This window comes from Eurosta solidaginis, chromosome 1 (genome assembly GCF_040869045.1).
Source record: "Eurosta solidaginis isolate ZX-2024a chromosome 1, ASM4086904v1, whole genome shotgun sequence".
Lineage (NCBI taxonomy): Eukaryota > Metazoa > Arthropoda > Insecta > Diptera > Tephritidae > Eurosta > Eurosta solidaginis.
The window spans coordinates 21378520-21403617 of NC_090319.1; the positions used below are offsets into that span (position 1 = coordinate 21378520).

Consider the following 25098-nt stretch of genomic DNA (forward strand, 5'->3'; position numbering starts at 1 on the left):
GCTTTTTTCGGCCTGAAGCCATGCTGCCTGGATAAGACCCCTTCCGGTTGTTCTACGGCGTCTGCGATACGTGGTTTTAGGAGCCTTTCAAAATCTTGCAAGATTTATTTGTTGCCACTCTTTTGAACCACTAATTTTTTCTGTAACATATTGGCAATGCCCATATTGTCCAGTGCGTTAGATAACAAAAGCATCTCTGAAAGGAGTACCGGTTTGTGGACCATCTCGCAAAGCAAGTGCACGCACTTTTGGAGAGAGGCTTCAGCTGTTGCAGGAGCCGACCTAAAGCTGCACAAAAAATTGATACTTCCCAGCTTTATCCTCCATATTGAATCTCAAAGAAAGCTTCCTGAGTGATTTACTTTCTAGGTATTTAACCCAATAACATTACTTCCAACGGTGTTCTAAAAATTGAGAGAGTTGTAGGAGAGGAGATATTATTTATCCAAGTCCAAGAACTCGTTAATTTCGATTCTAAATTGAATCGCGCTCGCCCAGCGGTCGAAGTTAAGCGGAGTCAACTTTACCAGAAATTAATTATTTTGTTAACAACCGATTCCTTAAATGTATCATTTTATTTTAGTTATCGAACTATTATCTTCGAGTTATCGGTTTGTTTTCAGCCTGCAAGCCCCGAGTCATTGGCTTTTTACTGGTTTCTTATTGTGTTTCGATCGACGGTTTACCGAATTTTCATCGATTTTTTATGGAAATTTTAGCAGTATCTGTTACACAACAATCCAATAAGCCACTATGAAAAAATCGATAAAGTGCCGATAAGAAATCGAAAGTATTTGATAAAAAATCGATAACGTTTTAATACAAAATTGATAAATTTTCGACAGCAAGTTGTTAACATACATATGCATAATAAATCGATAGTTTTCCGATAACAAATCGACAAGTTTCCATAGCAAAGCGTTAAATTTTCTTTACAAACCTACAATTGTTTGAAAATAAATTTACAACTTTTCGATTACAAATCGTTGACACGCCTTTATCAGCGTATTATTACAATATCGCAACATGCCGATAACAAATTGGCAATACATCAGTATCAAATCATTTAATTTCCGATAGTTAAACGGTAACTTTTCTATAAAAAATCGATAAATTTTTGATATCGTATGGAAAGTTTTATGATAAATAACCGGTAACTATGCGATAGTGAATCCATAACATTTTCATAACATATCGATAATTTTTCGAAATCTGTTTTCATAAAATATAGATAACCTTTTCATATATAATCGATAACTTTTTGATAGGAAGTCGTTAACAAATTTATTACCTATATTATCGATAACAAAAATATAGCACTTCGATAACTAAATAGGTAGCTTCTTTGAAGCAACTCGATAACACTTTTATAACAAACATTTATTTTCCTTTCCTTGCCTTGTTTTGCATTCTTTCCACATTATGCTACAGAGAAGTGACCAAACTTACATTCCCTACTTCTCCATACAGCATACCAATTCCACACACTACACACTACGTCGACATTCCGTATTCTCCTATTTGGCATACCACTTCCAAAAGTTGCGCTCTCGATTACACTACGCTTAAACTAAATTTAGGATTTATCCTTACCGTGAGTAAAGATGTGTACACATTCAAAAAAAGTATTTGAGGTATCGAAAAAGAATAACTAGCGCACTTTGACTGAGTAAGAAAGGTACACTACTTTGTATGCAGTACTTAATGAAACAAGAACCTGTTCAAATTTTCTTGATTAAGAACTCAGTTGCTTTAGCGCATAAAATAGTAAATAAGTAAAGAAGCGAAATTACAACTTTTTTATGTTTTCATTAGTAGCTAAATTGGTTTCTTATATAGAATTTTGCAACAAACTTAACTCATTTGAAAATATTCACAATGTTTCTAAGATCATGTGAAAATTACTGTTGCACATTTTTCTTCCGTATGCAACAATGTATGAAGTTAGTGCAAAAAAAAAAACGAAGAATGCATTTGCTATGATGAAAGGATTTTAAGCGTGAATAAATTGAGTAGGAAAATAAAAATATGTGGGTCATATAACAACGGAAGTCGATGCACCGTTATACCACATGCACACCAATGTTTTCGTCGTTTGTACTTGCGACTTGGCTTGAATCAAGAAGTTGGTAAATTACTGTTTTCAAACCTTACTACATTTTCTCCGTGTATGGCAAATGTATGCCAGCACCTCCCCCACCCATCTCATTCAATGCCACCTACTTATGGCACCAACGTACGCTCAGTCGTTGTAAGTCAAAAGTTTTTAGCACAAAAATTATGGCAGTTCAACAAATGCACACGAAGTAAAAAAGTTTTGTTTAATATTTGCGATGAGTTCAGCGAAAATATAAAATGAAAATTTTTCAGGAAAACACATGCAAAGGAATCTAAGTACATATGCCTACATATGTACATATGTATATCTGTGCATGCGTATGAATATTTGAATGTTTTCACTTGTATTTTATATTTACATAAAATTATAAATTTTTTTTTGTACTAAAAATATACAAATAACAGTGTTGTAATCTGGTTCCGAACCTATCTGAGTTTTCGACTCGTTATCGTAGTGGTATAAATTTGCTATCGATAACAAAGGTTATCAATGAGTTATCGCTTGTTTATGGGCGTGTTATCGTATTTTTACAATAAAATAAAAGATCGATTATCTAAGTGCTGCCGGCAACATATTTAGTATCGAAAAAGTATCAGTTTGTTATTGAAATTTATTTCTTTGTTATCAACAAGTTATCGATTTTTATCAAACATTTATCGAAAATTTATCGATTCACTATCAGAAAGTTATCGTTTAGCTATCGAAAAGTTTGCGGTATGTTATAAAAAAGTTATTCATTGAGTTTCGAAAATTGTAGATTTTTTATTGGAGCGTAATAAATTTTGTATGCGCATGTCACCGATTTGTTATCGAAAGGTTATCGATTTTGAATCCAAAGTTATGGATTTGCTTTCGATTCGTTATCAGAAAATAATCGATTTGTAAACAAAAATTATGGATTTATAACCGAAAAACTATAGATTTAAGACGGAGATTTATTGATTTGCCATCGGCGTGTTATCGTTTTGTTATCAAAATGGGTTGTGCGCTGCCTGCGTGGCCGGATGACGCAAATTCGAAGAGAAGCTCGGCCTAAAATCTCATAGGAAGTTATACGTGCCTTACATTTATTTATTTTAAAAGTTTAAAGAACTATCATTTGAGATCATGCATCTGTAATGACTGTTCAATTAATGGGATTGGCGCAGATGACTGGCAGGATATGTTCTCGTGAAGGCAAAAACTAACATCAAATAAGCTCAGTTTCCATGTCCCTTCGTGTTGAAAGAAAGACTTTGTCTCCAAATACTGATGATCACACGCGTGGACGAACATCTCGCTGCTATCTGAATAAAAGTGAAATTTTTTAATATATCATCCATCTATCCATGATGGTGAGCTAAATGATGCCTCCTACTTTTAGAATGCAGATAAGAGTGCTGCCCCCACCATGATATAAAAGTCGTGCTTGGCGATTTTTAAGTCAGTGTGGGCAAAGAAGGTGTTTTTGGCTCTACGGTCGGAAATTTCATTATTCACAATGAAAACTGTCAAATGGACTGTGGCCTATCGATTTCGCCGGTGCTCAAAACATGGTCTTATCCAGCTCGAAGTACATGCATAAAAATAAACATCAAGCTACATGGCTGTCCCCAGATCGAAGTATACGCAATCAGAACGATCACATTGTGATAGATGGACGCCATATACACAGTTTTTTTAGATGGGCACACGATTCGATGACCTAACTTCGACTGGAATCGCTCACTCGTCGCAGGCAATATACGCTCCCGCCTCTGTGCAGCTTAAAGCTCGATAGAAAGCAAAATTAATATAAGCATATCTTTTAAGCACTTCGTACCGCCGCCGAGGAAGCCGTGTCATTCGCATACTTATAGGCGTTTCTCCTTCTAGAATTTACTACTTGTTTACCAGGTATAAACTCACCAGCTATAAACTACAGATGCACGTTTATAGCTTCTCATATGCGCGTGTATATGTGAGTGATACTTCAATCATTGCATACTTTTGTGAGTAGCTCAGATAAGATATATGCATGTGTTTGTGCGTTTCTCTCCGCTGCTTGTACGTACATATGTGTAGACATAATGATTGATTTGTTTACGTAGATGCAAGTGACTGCTTAGTATCGGCTTAGAGATGATAGTAACCCTTAGTGTTACTAATATTCGTCACATTACTATTAAACTACTTGTACTTAATAACTTTGCTTTACGTATTGGTTTGTAGCCCTGCTCAATTCCCATGTGTATATGTATGTATGTGCTTATACATAATCTTATGTGTATGTACTTATTTCAGCTTCACAAATGAATGAGAAAATTGACATTCAGCAAGGTTTAAATAGTTTTTTTTTTTACTTTTTACGAAAATTAAAGACAAAAAATGCAGCAACTGTAAAACAACAAAAAAATACGAAAATAAGACACGCAATATACATATATACATATAAGATTCCTTTGCCAAAAACTTTCTTATTTTCTTTTATATATTTCTGTGTTCCAAAAAAAAACATAATATACATAGATGAAAATTAAAAATAAGTCTGAAAAAAGCACTCTCAAATCATCATTGTCAATTCAAATATGTTGAACTTTTGCGAAACTTTATTTTCAAATGAAATACACAAAACAACTATAACTTAAAGCAAAAGAAACCAAAGATAATTTAATGAGCGCTTTGCTTTTGCAATAGATCAAATGAAAAGAAAACTGTAAAACTAAATTAAATTCAAATAGAGAATGAAAAACTAGAAAATACTTTTTAATGATATTTTAAGTTTGCCTATTTAGATCTTTTGCTTTTGTTGGTCAAAGAAGAATGCAATTTATAAAAAATATCTTATTTAAGTCCTTTTTTGTAAAATTAAGATATATAGGCGTGAGCAGAGGCGTAAAGCTATAGAGAATCGCCAAAGACGAACAGCAAAAAAAATTGTCAAACTGGCGGTAGGCAATGCACCACATTAACTACTAGAAGATTAGCGGTGATTTCATTAAAATTTCACAAAAACGTTATTATTATATCAAAATAAAATGTTTCTAGCGTTAAAATTGACGAATTTCATGCCACATTTCCCCAATGATGAGTTACCTACCCGCGATTTGAAGGTTTGGTGTTTCACACTATTTCTTCTGTTGCGGTTCTCTTTACCGTTACGTTTCTGGGCGTGAGTACAAAATACTTATGAAATTCGATGTGTCAACATGTATGGTCGGGAGCACAACGATAACAAATCTCAAAATTTTCAAAAACAAATTTATATACTTTTGTTAACATAATGATACATTTTTCGTAAATATCCGTTAACTTTCTGATAAAAAATTGAACATTTTCGATAACTTCCAAATAGAAAATTTTTAACAAATTGATAGCATTTTGATAAAATTGAGCTGATAAATCGATAATTCTTGGATAACAGAACATCGATTTAAAACCAATTTTATTTAATTTTAGTTTTATCTTATTTATTTTTAATCATTTTATTTTACTTTATTTTATATTATTTTATTTATTTTATCGAATTTTATTTAATTTTTTTAATTTTAATTATTTTATTTAATTTTTTTTACTTTATTTTAGTTTCTTTTATTTTTATTTTATTTCATTTAATTTTTTATTTTTTGAGTTTTATTTAATTTATTTTTCTTTTATTACATTTTATTTTGTTTTATTTTTTATTTTAATTTATTTTTCTTTATTTTATTTTATTCTATTTTTTTTTTTAGTTTATTTTATTTTTTTTTAATTTAATTATTATTTTTTCTTTATTTTATTTCATTTCATTTTATTTTATTTTATTTTATTTTATTTTAATTTATTCTATTTTATTTAATTTTTTTAATTTCAATTTTTTTTTTTTTTTTTAATTTAATTTAATTTTCTTTTATTTTATTTTTCTTTATTTTATTTTATTCTATTTTATTAAAAATTCGCTATCATAAATATTTGAAGATGCTATCCAATATTTGGAAAGCAGATTCCATAAATGAAGTCACTTAAGTAGAAGGGTTGGAGGGAATGGAAGGAGTAAGATTGGGAATGAAAATAGAAGGGGTAGTGGGAATGGAATAAGGAGTGCGAGGGAGAATAAAAATAAGATGCGTGTGGGAATAAGAAAAAGGCCAGAAATATGAAGGAGACATGAAAGAAAATGGAGTTAAAAGGAGTAGTCTATTCGATGATGCAGAGAGTGATAGAGGGAAGGGAAGTCCAGTTGTAAAATATAGGACAGGACAACGTTTGCCGCGTATGCTAGTAATTAATAATAATTAAGCAATTATTAATAAATAAATAAATATAAGGCGCGACAACCTCCGAAGGGCCGAGCTTCTCTCCCAATTTGCGTCGTGCTCCTCATGATTTTCCCTACAAATTGGCCGGACGGGACCTACATGTTTTATGCCGACTCCGAACGGCATCTGCAAAGCAGATGAGTTTTCTCTGAGAGCTTTTCATGGCAGAAATACACCCGGAGCGCTTGCCAAACACTGCCGAGGGGCGACCCCGCTTAGAAAAATTTTTCTTCTAATTGAAAAACCTTATTTCTAAAATTTTGATGTTGCTTTGCCCGGGGTGCGAACACAGGGCATACGGTGTGATAGGCGGAGCACGCTACCATCACACCACGGTGGCCGCCTAAGCAATTATTACAGTAATTTTTATTATTTAGATATTTTAATTATTGATATGAAAGAAAAAGTTGCCAAAGTATGTACTAAACAAATCTAATATGAAAGAACGACGTTTTTTAGTTCAAACTAAAGGATCATAAGCAAAAGATTATTATTATTCTTGTGTTTGTTTTCAAGCCCCCATAGACAGCACGAAAAGGAGTTGCCTATGTGCCGCTATGTCTGAGTTTGGTTTCCCCGCTCTTATGGGAATAATTGATAACGCTCCGACTAAGAAATTATTTTTATCGGAACGCGCCTATGGAAGCAGAGGAAGACGGCAGCCCATATTATGCTGAAAGGACCATGTGGAAAATCATTTAAATTTCTTTGGTGTGACCAACTGCGGCAGGTTAACCCCAAAAGAAGCGATTGACGATCTTTGTCGGATGGCCATAACCGGTTAAATGGCTTAGCTTCGATTAAGTTAGTAAGTATGCATGTCGCTCATGGTACTGTATAGAACCTGCCTAGATTTCACAATTTCACAAAAATGTTCAACTTGTTATCAGAAATTTAACGGATATTTACGAAAAATGTATCGCTTTGTTAACAAAAGTATATAAATTTGTTTTTGAAAATTTTGAGATTTGTTATCATTGTGTTTCCGACCATATATGTTGACCAGGGCTGGTCGATTTAAAAATTGCTCATTGTTCTGTGAAAATCGTATTCTAGGGATCAAAATAAGAAACTTTACCAAAGGAACCATACCTCTAAAACGAATTCTGGTGTCCCCCAATTTGAGTCGAACTTTTGGGTAGGGGCAAATTTTTAAAAGTCCCACTTTGACCCATTTAGAGTGCTCCAGTCGCGTCGAAATGTATGACCGAGCCCCACTAACTTTGGAGGCCCGACCAACCGATGACAGTGGCACACCACCTGGAACCCCCCTGGGGGTTCACCATACAAACATTTCAAATTATTTTATTGCAAATTTTTTTTTATACGTAATAATAAAATGTTACGTATACGCAGTGGTGCACCTCTTTTCAGTTGGTATGGATATGTTTGTGCTGATTTTTTCATGTAAAGTGCAAAACCGGCAATTTTTTTAAATGTCTGTATGGTGAACCCCCAGGGGGGTTCCAGGGGGTGTTAGTGGTGGTCGGTCATACATCTGGAGTCGATTGGAGCACTCTAAATGGGTCAAAGTGGGATTTTTCAAAATTTTCCCCTACCCAAAAGTTCGACCCAAATTGGGGGACACCAGAATTCGTTTTAGAGATATGGTTCCTTCGGAAAAGTTTCTTATTTTGATCCCTAGAATATGATTTTCATAGAGCAATGGGTGATTTTTTTGCCTCCCCACAAATCGACCCGGCCTAATGTTGACACTTCGAATTTCACAAATACTTTGTACTGTACCATAGACGTAACGGTAAAGAAAATCGCAACAGAAGAAATAGTGTGAAACAGCAAACCATCAAATCGCGGGTAGGTAACTCTTCATGGTGGAAATGTGGCATGAAATTCGTCAATTTCAACGCAAGAAAAATTTTATTTTGATATAATGACCTCAATTTAACTATTTTTTAACGTTTTCAATAATCTTTTTGCGAAATTTTAACGAAAACACCGCTAATCTTCAAATAGGTAAAGTGGTGCATTACCTACCGCCAGTTTGACCATTTTTCTGCCGTTCGTCTTTGGCGATCCTCCGTAGCTTTACGCCTCGGCTCACGCCTACTTGTATCTTTATATCTTCCTTTTCCAAATTAAAAACTTAAGTAAGATATTTTTTTATAAATTGCATTCTTCTTTGACCAACACAAGCAAAACAACACAAGGCAAACTTAAAATATCATTAAAAAGTGCTTTCTAGTTTTCCATTCTCTATTTGAATTTAATTTAGTTTTTACAGTTTTTTTTTTTGATCTATTGCAAAAGCAAAGCGCTCATTTAATTATCTTTGGTTTCTTTTGCTTTAAATTATGTTACGATTTTGGAAAACTGCTTAGATAAGATTGTTTTAGTAATTTAATTCCAGGTTCGAATTCGAGCTCGAACTCAGAAGAATAATTTTAATGACAGTTATTGTTTTTTTAATTTTCATATAATTGAAAATTTATTTTTTAATTTGGAATATAAGAGAAAATATTTTTCAGGCACTTGCCATAGTTGTGCAGCTAGATCCATTAAGAAGATTTCTAAGCTTATAGACTTATCTACGCAGCTTAGACTTACTGACACCAGCTTAGGCAGGTGTCTGACATATTTTCTAGCTTCTATTACAAATTAAAAAACAATTTTTCAATTGTAGAAAAATTAAGAAAACAATAATTCTCATAAAAATTATTGTTATGGACTTGAGCTCGAATTTCAACTTGGAATCCTTTACCAATATCAAACATAATCAGATGATTATATTGATCGTGTAATAAAATGAAATTATTTTCTCTGTATTTAATTAACGAGGACATGCTCATATTGCTTTATACAATGGTTTATGTTATTGACGTAAACAAAAAAACAAAAAAAAAAAAAAACAATATCAAGTATATAGAGCAGAGTATAAAGGATGAATGTTGGAGATTTCTAGTTCAATACTCAGCTCCCGTAAAGCTAGCTGATGAAGAAGTGAAATTCAGAAACATGCCTTAGTAACCATCGCCGTTTGCAGGATTTGTAATTTTTCTGGAGCATCAATAACATAAACCATTGTATAAAGCAATATGGGCATATCCTCGTTAATTAAATACAGACATTAATATTGATATAATAGTGAACAGCGGAAATACTGCTTATAAAATTAATAATCAAGACGAAAAGAGTTATGGGATAACTAATTTACGGAGCACATTTGAACTTAGGTGCTTGAATATAATAAGAAACCACACTACCTGTTAATAACTACAGTAGTTGTTAATTCCGTCCAGAATTTATATTTACTGGGTTATTTTCTAATATATTTTCGAAGTCACTATACCGACCAACATACATATATACATACCTCAACTTGTATGTACATTGTAGGAGCAATTTATCGTATAAAGGATATTGTGTATCAGCATGGCGCCATCTTTATTGCTGTTGACGAGCGCAAAACTAGAAAATGGCAAAAATAACTAAACTGAGTTTTCGAAACAAAACAAGTAAGGAAGGTTAAGTTCGGGTGTAACCGAACATTACATACTTAGTTGAGAACTATGGTGACAACATAAGGGAAAATAACCATGTAGGAAAATGAACCGAGGGAAACCCTGGAATGTGTTTGTATGACATGTGTATCAAATGAAAGGCGTTAAAGAGTATTTTATGAGGGGGTGGGCCATAGTTCTATAGGTGGGCGCCATTTAGGGATATCGCCATAAAGGTGGATCAGGGTTGACTCTAGAATTTGTTTGTACGATATGGGTATCAAATTAAAGGTATTAATGAGAGTTTTAAAAGGGAGTGGTGGTAGTTATATATGTGAAGGCGTTTTCCAGATATCGACCAAAATGTGGACCAGGGGACCCAGAACATCACCTGTTGGATACCGCTAATTTATTTATATATGTAATACCTGCCAAGATTTCAAGGGTTTTTTATTTCGCCCTGCAGAACTTTTTCATTTTCTTCTACTTTATATGGTAGGTTTCACAACCATTTTACAAAAGTTTTTTCTAAAGTTATATTTCGCGTCAATAAACCAATCCAATTACCATGTTTCATCCCCTTTTTCGTATTTGGTATAGAATTATGGCATTTTTTTCATTTTCATAATTTTCGATATCGAAAAAGTGGGCGTGGTCATAGTCGGATTTCGTTCATTTTTTATACCAAGATAAAGTGCGTTCAGATAAGTACGTGAACTAAGTTCAGTAAAGATATGTGGATTTTTGCTCTAGTTATCGCGTTAACGGCCAAGCGGAAGGACAGACGGAAGACTGTGTATTAAAACTGGGCGTGGCTTCAACCGATTTCACCCGTTTTCACAGCAAACAGTTAAGTTCATAAAATCTATGCCCCTACCGAATTTCAAAAGGATTGGCAAATTTTTGTTCGACTTATGGCATTAAAAGTATCCTAGAAAAATTAAATGAAAAAGGGCGGAGCCACGCCCATTTTGAAATTTTCTTTTATTTTTGTATTTTTTTGCACCATATCATTACTGGAGTTGAATGTTGACATAATTTACTTATATACTGTAAAGATATTAAATTTTTTGTTAAAATTTTACTTAAAAAAAAATTTTTTTTTAAAGGTGGGCGTGGTCCTTCTCCGATTTTGCTAATTTTTATTAGGCGTACATATAGTAATAGGAGTAACGTCCCTGCCAAATTTCATTATGATATCTTCAACGACTGCCAAATTACAGCTTGCAAAATTTTTAAATTACCTTCTTTTAAAAGTGGGTGGTGCCACGCCCATTGTCCAAAATTTTACTAATTTTCTATTCTGCGTCATAAATTCAACTCATCTACCAAGTTTCGTCGCTTTATCTGTCTTTGGTAATGAATTATCGCACTTTTTCGGTTTTTCGATATTTTCGATATCGAAAAAGTGGGCGTGGTTATAGTCCGATATCGTTCATTTTAAATAGCGATCTGAGATGCGTGCTCGGAACCTACATACCAAATATCATCAAGATACCTCAAAATTTACTCAAGTTATCGTGTGAACGGGCGGACGGACGGACGGGCGGACGGACGGACATGGCTCAATCAAATTTTTTTTCGATCCTGATTATTTTGATATATGGAAGTCTATATCTATCTCGATTCCTTTATATATGTACAACCAACCGTTATCCAATCAAAGTTAATATACTCTGTGAGCTCTGCTCAACTGAGTATAAAAACCAGGCAGAAATATGCTAAAAAATTTGTCCGGAAAAAATAGTTGCTAACACATGTTTTGGTCAGTTGTCCGCCTCGCTCTTATGTAGTACACACATATTGTTGTATGGCTGTATGATTGCATTGTAAATTTTGATTTCTTTTTGCTCGTATGTACTCAATTTGTGATAACAATTGGCAAGCAACAAATAACTTTAGAACTATTTCCAATGGCATGTATTGTTATGGAATGAGGCTACAAGGAGCGCATACATATGTATGTATGAATGTATGTATGTATGTATATTCTTCTTTATGTAAATGTTTCAAATAGGAATTTGTATTATTTTCCAGAAAAATTTGTCATTTAGTAAAATTGTGTACAAATTGCAGTATTTAGGAAATAGTTGAAAAATTTCAAGCAAAGTTTTGATGTTAAAGAAAGAATAGCTAAACCTAAAGTTGAATACGAAGCAAAAGTGTGTCCATTTTAGGGGAAGTCATGGTGTTCTGAAAAAGGTGGACAGGGTGCTAATTTTTCACAAATTTTTGTTGGTTTCAACTCGTATAAATTTTAGTCAAAATGCAAGGAAGTGAGAAACTAAATAATTACTTACTAACTTAATTGACACTTAACCGTTTAAAGGGTTAACTTGAACAAATTGTTAACACCAAGAGAACTTAAATCGTTTAAAGCTTGGCCCGACCCCTGCTTCCCTATATTGGTTTCGTTGAAAATGCTTTCTAGCATTAAACCTTTTTCGGTTCTTGGCGTTGCCAATAAATCTTACGAAAACTGTTCTATTGAATACTCCCAATGCCGCATTTTCTCATGTTTTGCTGGGGCACGCTTTTGCACAATTTAGTAGGACGAGTACGAAAAGTGTCTTTTGGAGCATCACTTTTGTTTGAGTGAGAGTTTTACTCTTTAAATGCTTTCCTGGTTCAGAGTTGCATTTATTGGTAAGAGAGATTCTGTGCTTAATTTTAGAGCTGATGTTGTTGTTTGTGTTAATTTTGTTTCCCAAATAAACGGGTTCTTTTACCGTTTTGATATTTTCGCTGCCAAGGCGCAAATGCACTGACTCTTTGCTTGATGATAGCATGTACTTTAGTTTGTCCTCATTTACCATCAAACCCGACTTTTCCGCTTCTTTTTTCAGTTTGAAGTAAGAAAAACTTACGGCGCAGGTGTTCAGGGCGATGATGCCAATGTCGCCAGTTTACGCCAGAAATTGAACGTTTTTATAGAATTTTATCTTTTCGGAGCTGTCAAAGAGATAACAACACTTACTCGCAGGTCGTATTCTATTCCACATCGGACATTGTGTTTTATCGGCCACTTGTGACACTCGTGGAGCAACTTCCAATGAGAATAACTATTCGATCATGCCTGGGAGACTTCTCCATAATAAGGTATGTTATCGCTAAGAGATATGTTATCGCTTTAGTGTATAACCTTACGTTGAACACCTTATTTTTGAAGTCAAAAAGGAATAGTTGCCAAGTTGTAGTGTATGCCAATGATATAGCTCCAACAACAATCGGAAGACATCTTGACGCTAGGCGAGCTACTGGAGACTGCACGAATTACCGTAGAAATCTGATCCAGCGCAAGGGGCCTCAGAGTCAATCAAGTGCAAAATTGCAAAGTTATATTCACCAGGCGCTAGAAAATTCCATCTTTCAAATAACCGCCCCCAGCGGGTTAGGGGGCTTAGAATATACCTGCGCGAGCTACGCCTGCGGTAAGAGGCGTTTTAAATACCAAATTTATTCAAGGGCTTTGGTAGCGCAACCCTATCAAGTGGTTGCCGGCGCAATATATAACATCTCCAAACAAATTGTCAACCTCACCTGCCCGTGGCGAATCATATTCCTTTAACAGCCGAAGCTCTGGTAAGCCGAAATTGTTCATGGATCTAAGGTGTGGGATGGCGGAAGTAGCCTAGAAGGTTTCATGTTGTCATACAAAATCGTTCCCAATATGGTCGGACTAGTACTTTAATGGTGGTTGTTAGCGGAATGTACCAGATCTGCATCAGGCAAAGGACCATCAACACCGAAAACACTCCCCAAGTACTTCGGGAAATGTCCTTATCGCTACAACAACAACAACAGCAGGGTAGGGCTCGAACTTTCACCAGATTTATTTTAAATAGCAAATTTAACTAGAACCAACAATTCGAGAACAGTTTCAGATTAAGATTAAGATTATACTCTACTATACACTACATCCAAACACAAAAAATCTTTTGCTCTCTTTAAGTTTTAGGCTGCCGAGCATTTGCTGTAACTTTATTATACTGCTTACAGCCACAAAAGCGGCTTATCGATGGCTACTTTCTAGCAAATTTTGGTCCGTTCAAATTTACTCCAACAGTCACGTAGCAATCAAATGTTTCCAAGGCAGGTGGAGTTCGTCAAAGCTAGCAATAGATTTGAGAACAGGGACTTAACAAACTAGCCTTTCAGTGCACCAACATGGTGGTGTGGGTCTCTGTAATATACTCGATATACTCACAACTCAATTTTTGAGCTGCTTCCGCCATATGTGACGTTAGCTCCAAACTGAAGCGCAAACGCGCATAATGTTAGTACGTTGATTTGCTAGATTTAAGACACTGTGCTATTCTGTAACTCAATACGATGTTTTTTTTTTTTGTTTTGCATGTGCTGTTTTTATATCACAGAGGTGATCTTACCATCACTTGGCGCTATCCCACTTCTTCTTTGACGCCAGCACTACCAATTTCGGATACGGTGTTGACGCAACTGAGCCGCGCAATGCAGTGTTACCCATGATTACTCTACTTATAATACATTTTTCTTTATATAAATATTAAAACATACATATAAATGCGTATGTTTTATTTATAAGCGGATTTTCAATTAAATTTCCGCACACTCACAGGAGCATACCTTAGGCGTGCAAATCAGTTCAAATTAATTTTGAAAACGCCGTAATGTTTAATATAGTAAATCGTATAAAGTACGCAAAACTGAAATTTTGTAAAATTTATTATTATGCTTTGGGCGGTTGGGTAGGCAATATTAATTTATTTTTTTTTTTTAATGCACCTGCTCATATTCAAGTATTTATCTTACTTCAGTAGATTAAAAATTATGTGTGCACGGTTTTATCTAAGTATGATTAAAACTTACAAATGCTGTGAAATGGAAAACTATACAGGGTGATCCAATTTGCATTTCAATACTTCGCTCAAGTATTTGTAAGTCCAAGACAAAGAAAAACAAGTAAGGACGGGACTGTGTTCGGCTGTGCCGAAGACTTCATACCTCTCATGAATGGGGCTGAGCAATAATCTTATCCCGTTCGTAATCTCCAAATAATCGGATGTATAAGATAAGAAATATATAGTGAACAGATGTACATACCTAAGCGATTTTTAAGATAAATATAAAATAAAAGATGGCAAAAAACCCCCTTATCTGAACGATCGGTTGGGAATCTTCTATGATATATTAGAATAATTATCACCAAGTTTAACGTTTTTATATTGAAAAATGGCTAAAAATCTTTCTATCTTAACGATCGGTTGTATGGAATACATATTATATATAGCTCTGATCGAAATATTTTTTCATGAAATCTTCTATGATATATTATAACAAATATCACCAAGTTTAACGATTTTATATTGGAAATATTTGGAGAAATTGCCAAAAAATTTTCTATCTGAATCATCGGTTGTATTGGATATATATTATATACAGCTCCGATCGAAATGATTTTTTAATGAAATCTTATATGGTATATTAAAATATATATCACCAAGTTTCACGTTTGTACTTTCTAAATTAAGGGGGAAATGGCCAAAAATCTTTCTATCTGAACGATCGGTTGTATGGGATATAACTACATATAGCTCCGATCAAAGTGATCTGAGTGAGTGAGAAGTGAAGAAAATCTTCTATGATATATTAAGATATATATCACTGAGTTTCACGTTTATTCTTTCTAAATTGAGCAGGAATGACCAAAATCGTCTTATCTGAACAATCGGTTGTATGGAAGATATATGTTGCAGTGGTTTGATCCTACCGGATCCGACATATGTCTAATATAAAATATAAATAAATATAAATACATATAAATATACATCCTTGTGCCAAATTTCAATGAGGTATCTCAAAATTTGAGGGACTAGTTTGCGTTCAAACAGACAGACGGACGGACAGACGGACATGGCCCTCATCAATTAGGTATACTTAATGGTGAGTTTATCTTCTATATTTCTCAACGTTACAAACATCGGACCAAAGTTCATATACCATTTCATGTTCATGAAAGTTATAAATAGCTGATAACTTTTTTTCGAATTTTAGATTACTTTATAGAGAAATCGATGCTTAAATCTCTCTTGTCATCCCTTGACACTCATTACATCTGGGTCGATTGCGAATGTAGTCCTCATCGTAAAGAGATCAGATATTGCTTGTTAGAAAGATATAGGTTTCCCATTTATTTGCTGTGACATCTCGAATATTTTTAGATTTAAGGGCAAGTCCATACCCACAAATGATATATTTTAGATGAAAGTGCGAGATTTAATGATTGTCAACAGGCTGGCATACAAGTTTTGACCACAGATTTTAAGAAAAAGTTGTTTGATACTCGAAAAATGTAACATCTAAATATACGCGTTCACTAAATTGCATCAAGCAATCTAAAAAAAAAGAGGAACTAGTTTGTGTACAAGCAGTCAGACAGTACAGAAATACAAAAAAGCTCAGCTCATCATCCTTATAGTTTTTGGTTTAGTTACTTATGGGTCTATCTTACCTCCTTTAAGAAAGTGTCGTGAATCAGACCATTGCGTTTTTATGAAAAATATAAGTAGAAGTAATCGAGTGCCCTTTGTGCCTCTTTGTGAGCTCAGACAGCTTGTGCTGTCCATCGATATATACCTTTGGAGCAACGGAAATTTCGGCAAATTCTTCGAATGCTCTAGAATACTCCAGAAACGTACATTGAACAAATTTGCTTAGGGTATTGGTCATTTATGATTCTTTCTTTAATCAGCCTACGATTTTTGATGTGTAGACAAATATCTTAGCTTACGGGTTGGATTAGTCCTGATATAGGGAAAATTAAGAAAGGAAAATGGATTGTATGGAATGATTAATTAAAATAAAGGTAAGGCGCGATAACCTACGAAGAGATTTTAGACCGAGATACTCTTCTAATATGCGTCGTGCTTTTTTTTTATTTTTCCTACAAATAGACGTTAGTGGACCTACTTGTTTTAAGCCAACTGCGAACGGCATCTGCAAGGCATATGACTTTTCACTGAGAGCTTCTCATGGCAGAAATACACTCGGAGTATTTGCCAAACACTGCCGAGAGGCGACCCCGCTTAGAAAAATTGTATTCTAATTTAAAAACCTTGTTTGGAAAATTTTGATGTTGCTTTGTCCGGTACGTGTACCCAGGAACTCCGGTGTGGTAGACGGAGCACGCTACCATCACAACACGTCGGCCGCCGTATGGAATGATGAGGAAATGAAAATTTAGAAATTGCAACTGAAGTCAAATCTGAAACACACGGCGTGTTAACGAAGTGTTATCTGCTTGTTATCCGCGAGTTATGGGTGTGTTAATGAGCGATATATAAATGCTAAAGTGAAAGTGCGAAAGAAAGATAGAAGCAGGGAATCATTAGAAAGTACAGAGGTAAGACTGAAGTCGAACCCGAACACGGACGGCGTGCAATCGAAATGTTATAGGTTTGTTATCGAAGGGTTATGGGCGTGATATCACCATTCAAAGGAGAATTTATCGGTTTGCTACCAGTGTGTTATCGAAGTCGTATGTGCGAGCTATATATTTTTTTGTCGTGAAAAATAGGTTTAAAATAAAGTTTTTTAGTTAGAAAAAAGTATTTCTAATTGGGGTCACTCCTCGACAGTGGTTTGAAAAAAATTGCGATTGTATTTCTATCATAAAAACTTCTCAGTGAAAATTCGTCTGCGTTGCGGGTGTCTTATGGAGTTGGCATAAAATATGTACACAATTCCCTTTCGCCAATAAATAGGAAAAAGTATTCAAGGTTCGAAATGAGCTAAAGGCCAGAACAATAATTTTTTGTAATTATTTTTGTTTTTTTTTTTTAATCAATTTTTGTCGACGATTTTTGCGTTATCGAATAGTGGTCGATTTTATTTTGAAAAAATTTCGCTGTGTTAACAAGAACTTATCGATACATTATATTTATTTCAAAAAATTTTATGTAAATAATACATCAAAAATTTTAGAAAGCTTATTAAGTTATCGATTTATTATCGAATTGTCATCGGTTTTAGGTTGAAATATTATCGATTTGGTGTCTTTGTGCTTTGGATATATTTTCCAAAAGTTATTGATTTTTAATCGAAAATTTATTGATTTTGGTTGTACCCAGTTTTCTTTCAGCGTGTTATCGATATACATAAACCGATAAAATTCCAAATGCATCATCGATTGCACATCTGTTATCCGTCAATTATAAGCCGATAATTCGACGTTAATTTCGCAGCCGATAACAAGCCAATAATAATTACAGTACCATACCGTATGCCCTGGGTTCACACCCCGGGCAAAGCAACATCAAAATTTTAGAAATAAGGTTTTTCAATTAGAAGAAAATTTTTCTCAGCGGGGTCGATCCTTGGCTGTGTTTGGCAAGCGCTCCTGGTGTATTTCTGCCAGGAAAAGCTCTCAGTGAAAACTCGTCTGACTTTCAGATGCCGTTTGGAGTTGGCATAAAACATGTAGGTTCCATTCGGCCAATTTGTAGGGAAAATCAAGAGGAGCACGACGCAAATTGGAAGAGAAGCTCGGCCTTAGATTTCTTCGGAGTTTATCGCGCCTTACATTTATTTATTTTTTAATTGGTCGGTATCGGCAAACACCTCTTTATACATAGAACTTCTAAAGTACTTCATACTCAAGCCTTTTATTTATCAAAAAAAAAATATATATATGAAATTATGTACATAAGAAATTTCTCTTCCCTAAATTTAATATTTTTGTGGAAGGAATAGTTAAGCGAGTCCAATAAGCGTGTATGTCATGAACAACACTCTATGCAAATTCTAAAAGCTATGACGTTTTAAAAAGTCATAAAATATCATTTGCAAGTTTTGGTTGCTTGCACACAAAGATTATACACATATGCAAACACGCTTCTAAAAAAACAAACTTACATACTTTTATACACACATACATACATATATACTAAGTGAGCTAACTATATATGTATGTATGATGTTCATACACACACATACATAAACGTTGATTGAAAGGCGTGTGCAGTAAGTTGCCTAAATGGAAAATGTTTTTAATACAACTTTGAAAACCACAAGCCACCCCTAAAGTAACCAAACCAAATAAACAACACAAAACCACAAAAGATGTACAATTTTATGTTTAAATTAAAGTGTGTTGCGGTTGGTTAGCGACATTTTAGGTGCTTTTGCATAGCCCTTTTGCTAAAATCTCTTTCTCCGAGCTTGTTTATATAAAGGCCTTGACTTTTGCTATACTACTACACATCTCGCCCATCACCCTTTTTATTTACGTGCCTATGCAAGTAATTTACACATTTCGCCTCTCTGTCCCTTTTTGTGTGCTCCCTTGCTAGGTTTTCTAACTCAATTCAATTCGTCTGTACTTAAAACACAAACAAATATTGGCTTAGCAACTGGCTCAACCGCAACCCATCTTCAAGTTTGTTGATATTTTTCTTTTTCTATGCAAACTCTTTGTTGTTATGTCACTGTTTGTTGTTAGTGTTTGCGTTAAAAATGTACCCTGTAGGAATTATTAAAGGTTTTAACTGGTATGATTTTAGCGCATAAGGAAACTTAACCTAAAACTGCAAATTTTTTTTAAAAACTTTCAAAAATATGAAACTTTACCACAAGTTGGGTATGATTGAAACTAGTATAAACCAGAAGAAGGCGAAGATATCTAGTATTTAGCAAGTTTCATAGAAACTATCGTAATGATTTCTCAAATTTGGAGTTATGTTCGCTGAAATGAAAACAATTCGCCTACATTTATAAGTCAAATAATAGTCACCAATGCAACTTTTTTTTGTGATGTTTACACCGACTCTAACTAAATCATCGGGATCGGTCATATATTTCGCCCACGTATATCTCAGGCAAGCGATTATTAATGTGGGAGAATTTTCGGTATAACTCCTTTACGCAATTTATACAAATCTTGGAGGGGCTTTTGTCAAAGGTGAGGTAACACTCAGTAAATCCAGGTTCAGTGGAGATCTCACAAACACAGTATTTATGTGCTAAATACGAATACACACACACACATACATATACGGCTGCATTGTTAAGGCAGCCGATTTCCGTATCCGGTTCGGCTCGTACAGTGTTGGAGACTGCCTCTACAGGGAGATGATGAACAATCGTTTAACATTCACAGCTGACTAGCGATATGATAGCGGAATGCAGCTACTGCACTGTATTTGACCAGTAGCAAGGGAGGGTATGGTGACGGCTACAGATGGGGGTCGGTAGAATAGCAGAACAGCAGCAACGGCGACGAGGTAAGGCGTGTTTCAGTGGCGGAGAAGGCGGGATAGGAATATCAGTGCTGATGCAAAGGCTTATGCTTTGGCTTGTCACACTGGTGGATCTTACAGGGTTTGTCTATGGTAACTGCTTGCTCGACGTGGCCGTCATTTACAATAAGAGCTACGTGGCGTCCCGTTATTGCTGGCGTACGGGCTGAAAACCACCGCCACTATGACAAAACGGTGGCAGGATGTTATGTTAGGATCCAAATCAAAAGGGAATGAGGATGGTATCTATAAGACGTCGAGACACCACACATGTATGTAATTTGCACACTGCCGAGATAATTTTAAGGTGCGATCCGTTGTGCACGCAAACGAAGGGTGACCTTTGCTAAGGAAACATCCCTTCCACTTCATTTCGCTCATCCGAAGGGTGGTAGCGGTTTATAAAGTTCGCGCCGCATAATTGATAGCATGGCACTAAATTGCTGCTTTTCAACAGGTTTCCATAATTCGGTAGATATCTGCCCATGAAGGCTTTTGCAATCAATTAATGACACAGTGAGGGACTGCTTCAACTATTCGAGTTATTTAGTTCTACATGGAACTTCAATTGTTTAGTTAAATAAAACTTACTACGTCACTAGCTATTGATTTCCCTACAGGGTATGCAAGTCAGCATTGCTATGTTGCATCAAGTTTCGCCCCACTATGTACGATTGTTTTAGTGCACATGTGGCGTAATCATGTACTTTGTTGTATTGCAACCAAATTTCAATACAATATCCTTGTTTTTGTTGTTGCAACTGTTGTGCCCTTAACATGTCAACCAAATTCATTCTGATTCTGCATCAACACATTTTTGAGTTGCTTCGCAAACAGGGGCACACGCACAAGCTTACAAGTATGAGCAATGTTTACACTTTCTACTTTGCTGCCCTTTCATCGTTTTCTCATGTGTCTACTACGCTTGAGTTTACTTGTTTTCTTTTTCTCATCAGTTTGTCAGTTGATTGACATAATTTAAAATTCAAATGTACAATATTTATTTGAATATATTTGGTGATATTCAAAAGAAGCTATGTCGTCATTCACCTCGTAAGCAATTCTGGCCATTTGAATTTTTTTTTTTTTTAATTATTCGTATAGGTACTCTAGTCATAACACATGTGCCCGTATGTAAGTATTTATGAGCGTGTGTGTGATTTTTGTATGGCTACCTTTGAATATTTGAAATTAGGTTTCGTGCTAAATAGCTTTGGGTTCGTATTAAGATTTTGAGACGCACCGCAATTATGTCTTATATAAAGGTTTCCATGTAGTACACAAGTGGTCGATCAATGCTGTGCATGATAACTAGCTCAAGGGTGGAAGAAAGGAAACGTAGATATTTTTGGGTACATACTCTAACTTGAAAACATTTAGATACAAGTTAACATCCATAGATCTTCGGTTTAGATTTTACATATATATGAAAGTCATATCTTTAACCCCCGTTTTCGTTAATATCCATGGTCACGGTATGGGAGAATCCAGAATGTAAGCATAAGCGTAGTTACTACTCAGTTTCATAATGTGGGAACAATTTAATTGGAGAGTAAAAAAAAATAAAGAAAAAAAACAGGTTTGGCAGCGAGTTATCGATTTGTTATCAAAGTATTATAAATTGGCTTTACAGAATAAAAGTTATAGATTTTTCATCAAAGAGCTATCGGTTTGCTATAGCAAAGTTATTATCGGAAAGATATCGACTTTTTCCAAAAGTTATCGACACGTTATCGAAAAATATCGATTCACACAAAATTATAAATTTTTTATCCGAGTATTTCCGATTTCTTATCAATTTAATTAAATAGAAAAGCTCTCGATTTTTTTAACGAAAATCAAATTATTCAGGCCTGTTCTGAATTCCGACTCGTTTTGAAAAGTAAAACGAGGCTGATTCCGAATCGATTTCTTTTTGGTGTTCTCAATTCCGATTGAAACAAATCGATTTCAAATCGTTCGAAATTTGAAAAAAAAATGCCAGCACCAATGGTTTTCGGAATTGCAGAGAAAAGAAGATGTGGAATTGTGCATAAAAAACGCAAAAATCGGTCAATAGAAATTGAGAACACGTCGGCTTCCTTTCGACCGGAATCGCTTTGTTTAGCTTGGAAAATTTTTGATAGGAATTTTTAAATTAAAATTTGTTATACTAAATAAACAAATATTCCAACAAAAATTTGTTATAAATCTTCCAAATAAAATGAATTATTTAATAAAACTTATTCGTGGGAAAAATAATGTAATTATCTGTTGTTAATAGGCTAATTACTTTCGATTCCGACTGCTCAGATGCAAAACTTTTATCGACCAAGTCTGTTCGGAATCGATATACAGAACACCAATCCATTGCGATTCCGAATAAATTGGTCGGAATCGAAATCCAGAACAGGTCCGATTATCAGCTTGTTATCAAGCACTTTTCAATATAATTAGTAAAATGCGTGGACTTACTATAGAAAATTAAATGTTTTTTAGATATATTAACAAAAATTTGTTAGTTTACTATGGAGAAGTTATCGATTTAATATCGGGTATTAAAAACTTTTTATCAGCGTGTTATCGAAAATGTATCGATTTTATATAGAAATTTATTGAATTGCTTTCAAAAAGCTGATTGAATTGCTTTCAAAAAGCTGCCCATTTTTTATTGATTTGTTAACAACGAGTCATCGGTTTTTCGAAGATACCGATTGTAAAACAATATCGTTAGACTCATTCACAAAGTCCTGAGAGCATTTTTTGCACCCTAAATTAGAACAGCTGGTTTCTTGAATGCTCTCTGAAGGCAAATAGTACAGAACGTTATGTATCACATGCCAATCATAAATAAATGATACCCATCAAAATTCGGATTCTGCGATGTCAAAAAAAGAGAGAGACAATGATAGCAAACCTGTGATAGGCCACTTGGTGCTGTGATGATTTCGAGATAGCTTTTGATACTTTCAAAGTCCAAAGTTTATTTGAAAATTTTGCTGTACTATTTTCGGTCCCTATAACCATAGCATTATTTCGATCAAATTTGCAGATTGCTTTAGTATTCGTTCGGTATCATTTCAGAGAAATTTTGGGGTTAATTCGGGACTATTCCGGTACACCTTTGAAATTTTTTCTAAATAATTCCTAGACTATTCAAAGATCATTCATTTTCTGATTGTTTTGGATAAACTGAACGGTGTTTCAATATCAAATATAAGGGCAAAATTTATTAATTTAAGAAAACAATTTTCTAAATAACTACTTAACTTTTTAATATGGAGCTACATATCGCCCAATAGCTCAGGCAGTATTTTCGCGGCGCTGCAATGAACTGAGATGGGGAAATGATGAATTTCTTACCACTAAATTCGAAGCTCGGCGAATGTCATTTTGATTTGTCTTTAAAATAAATATCGTCGTTTGCAACCAACGCGAACTCAACACCATTGAATGAGTTGGCTTGTTCGTACAAGCAACTGTGTGGCTTCATTGGACTAGCAACCCGAGAATTGGACATCGCTCATTGTGAGTTCGCACAAGGTTTTGCACATCACGTTGCTAAAATATCGTTTTTAAAGAAAGTTACAAATGATGGGCTCTTTGAAAATAAAGCCCAAGAGATCGAGATCGTAATTTAACTATTCTACGCAACACTCTAAATTAACCTTGTTAGCTGCAAATATAAGCGAATTATTTTAAGAATTACCTGAATCATTTCAGACGAAAACGATGCTGATATAAATTACACATTCATCTTGACCTAGAATGACATCCAATAACATTTTGATAGTTAGCTTCTTTCAGCAGATAAAAAAAGTTGATGCAACTAAATATATATAAACATGTTTATCAAATGCTATTGCATAAAATTTCATATTAAATTATTGTGCTTACATAATAAAACTTGAGCAAGCGGCTTGGAAATGTGCAGTTCAAAATTTTCCTTATAAAGGTAATGCCTAAAAGCAAAGGCATAAGTTTAAGGTTCTTAAACCAAGTTACACTCAGCTTTTAGAATAATGATATATACATTAGGGTGGGTCGATTTGTATGTATGAAAATTAACGATATCGCGCCATGGATTTTTCGATAGGATTTGGGCTCAGGAAAAAAAGTTCCACTACGCAGACACAAAAAAATAATTATGGAGCCTGCGAAATTTATTTTTTTTTGACTTTTTTCGACTTTGATTTCCAAGATTTTTTTCATGACCTACTAAAAAAATTTTCATATGTATACATATGTCTGACCCATAAATAAAATATATATTTTTTTTTTTTCAAAAAACTGTTATCGCCAAAGTTTTTAACGGACATTTTTGTATACCCTATACATGAAAATTTTGCAACCAAATGAAAATTTTTTAGTAGCTCATGAAAAAAACCTTAAAAATCAAAGTCGAAAAAAATTCAAAAAAATTAAATTTCGCAGGCTCGAAAATTTTTTTTTTGGGTATGCGTAGTGGAACTTTTTTTCCTGAGCCCAAATCCTATCGAAAAATCGATGGCGCGATATCGGGTAATAATCGACCCAGTCTAATATACATACATACTAACATACGCACCATATGTGTATTTCAATTTTTTGTTTTGACCCTAGCAACGACAGTTGATACCATGGTATAAATATTACCAGGTAAAACCGTTTACTCTTCTTGGCGGCCATAATAGTTTTTTGATTTTTAAAAAGTTTTAAAATCACTCTCTTAAACTTTGTGGAAATGTCAAACCAAAGTATAAATAAGTGAAAAAATGTTTCGAAAATTTTGAAATCGGATTTTATGTATATGGCAAAAAAGTGAGTTACCAATATAATGGATGCCTCAACACGTGCTATTTTTGCAAAGGGAAAGAAGAACGAATCTTGGAGACCACCCTTATTAATTTTTCATTCATCCTTTTTGACTTGATTGATACGTCTTTAAGCCTTAAATATGCTGAAACTTCACTTTATATGAGATCACCAGTCTCAAGTGGCCTCGCTACTTCGAAAAAAATGATATTGGAGAT

The 25098-nt window shown here is 34.4% G+C and overlaps 1 protein-coding gene across 10 annotated transcripts in view; it reads right to left on the minus strand.

The window, feature by feature from the left end:
- Positions 1-25098, minus strand: part of Nlg3 (Neuroligin 3) — a 328557-nt gene that overhangs the window by 189852 nt on the left and 113607 nt on the right. For 9 of the 10 annotated variants that reach the window (XM_067782374.1, XM_067782348.1, XM_067782368.1 and 6 more), the window contains one exon: positions 23796-23849. The exons of the other annotated variant lie outside the window; for it this stretch is intronic. The gene's annotated coding sequence lies outside the window, so the exon portion shown is untranslated. The remainder of the gene's footprint in view (positions 1-23795; positions 23850-25098) is intronic. 10 annotated transcript variants of the gene reach the window in all.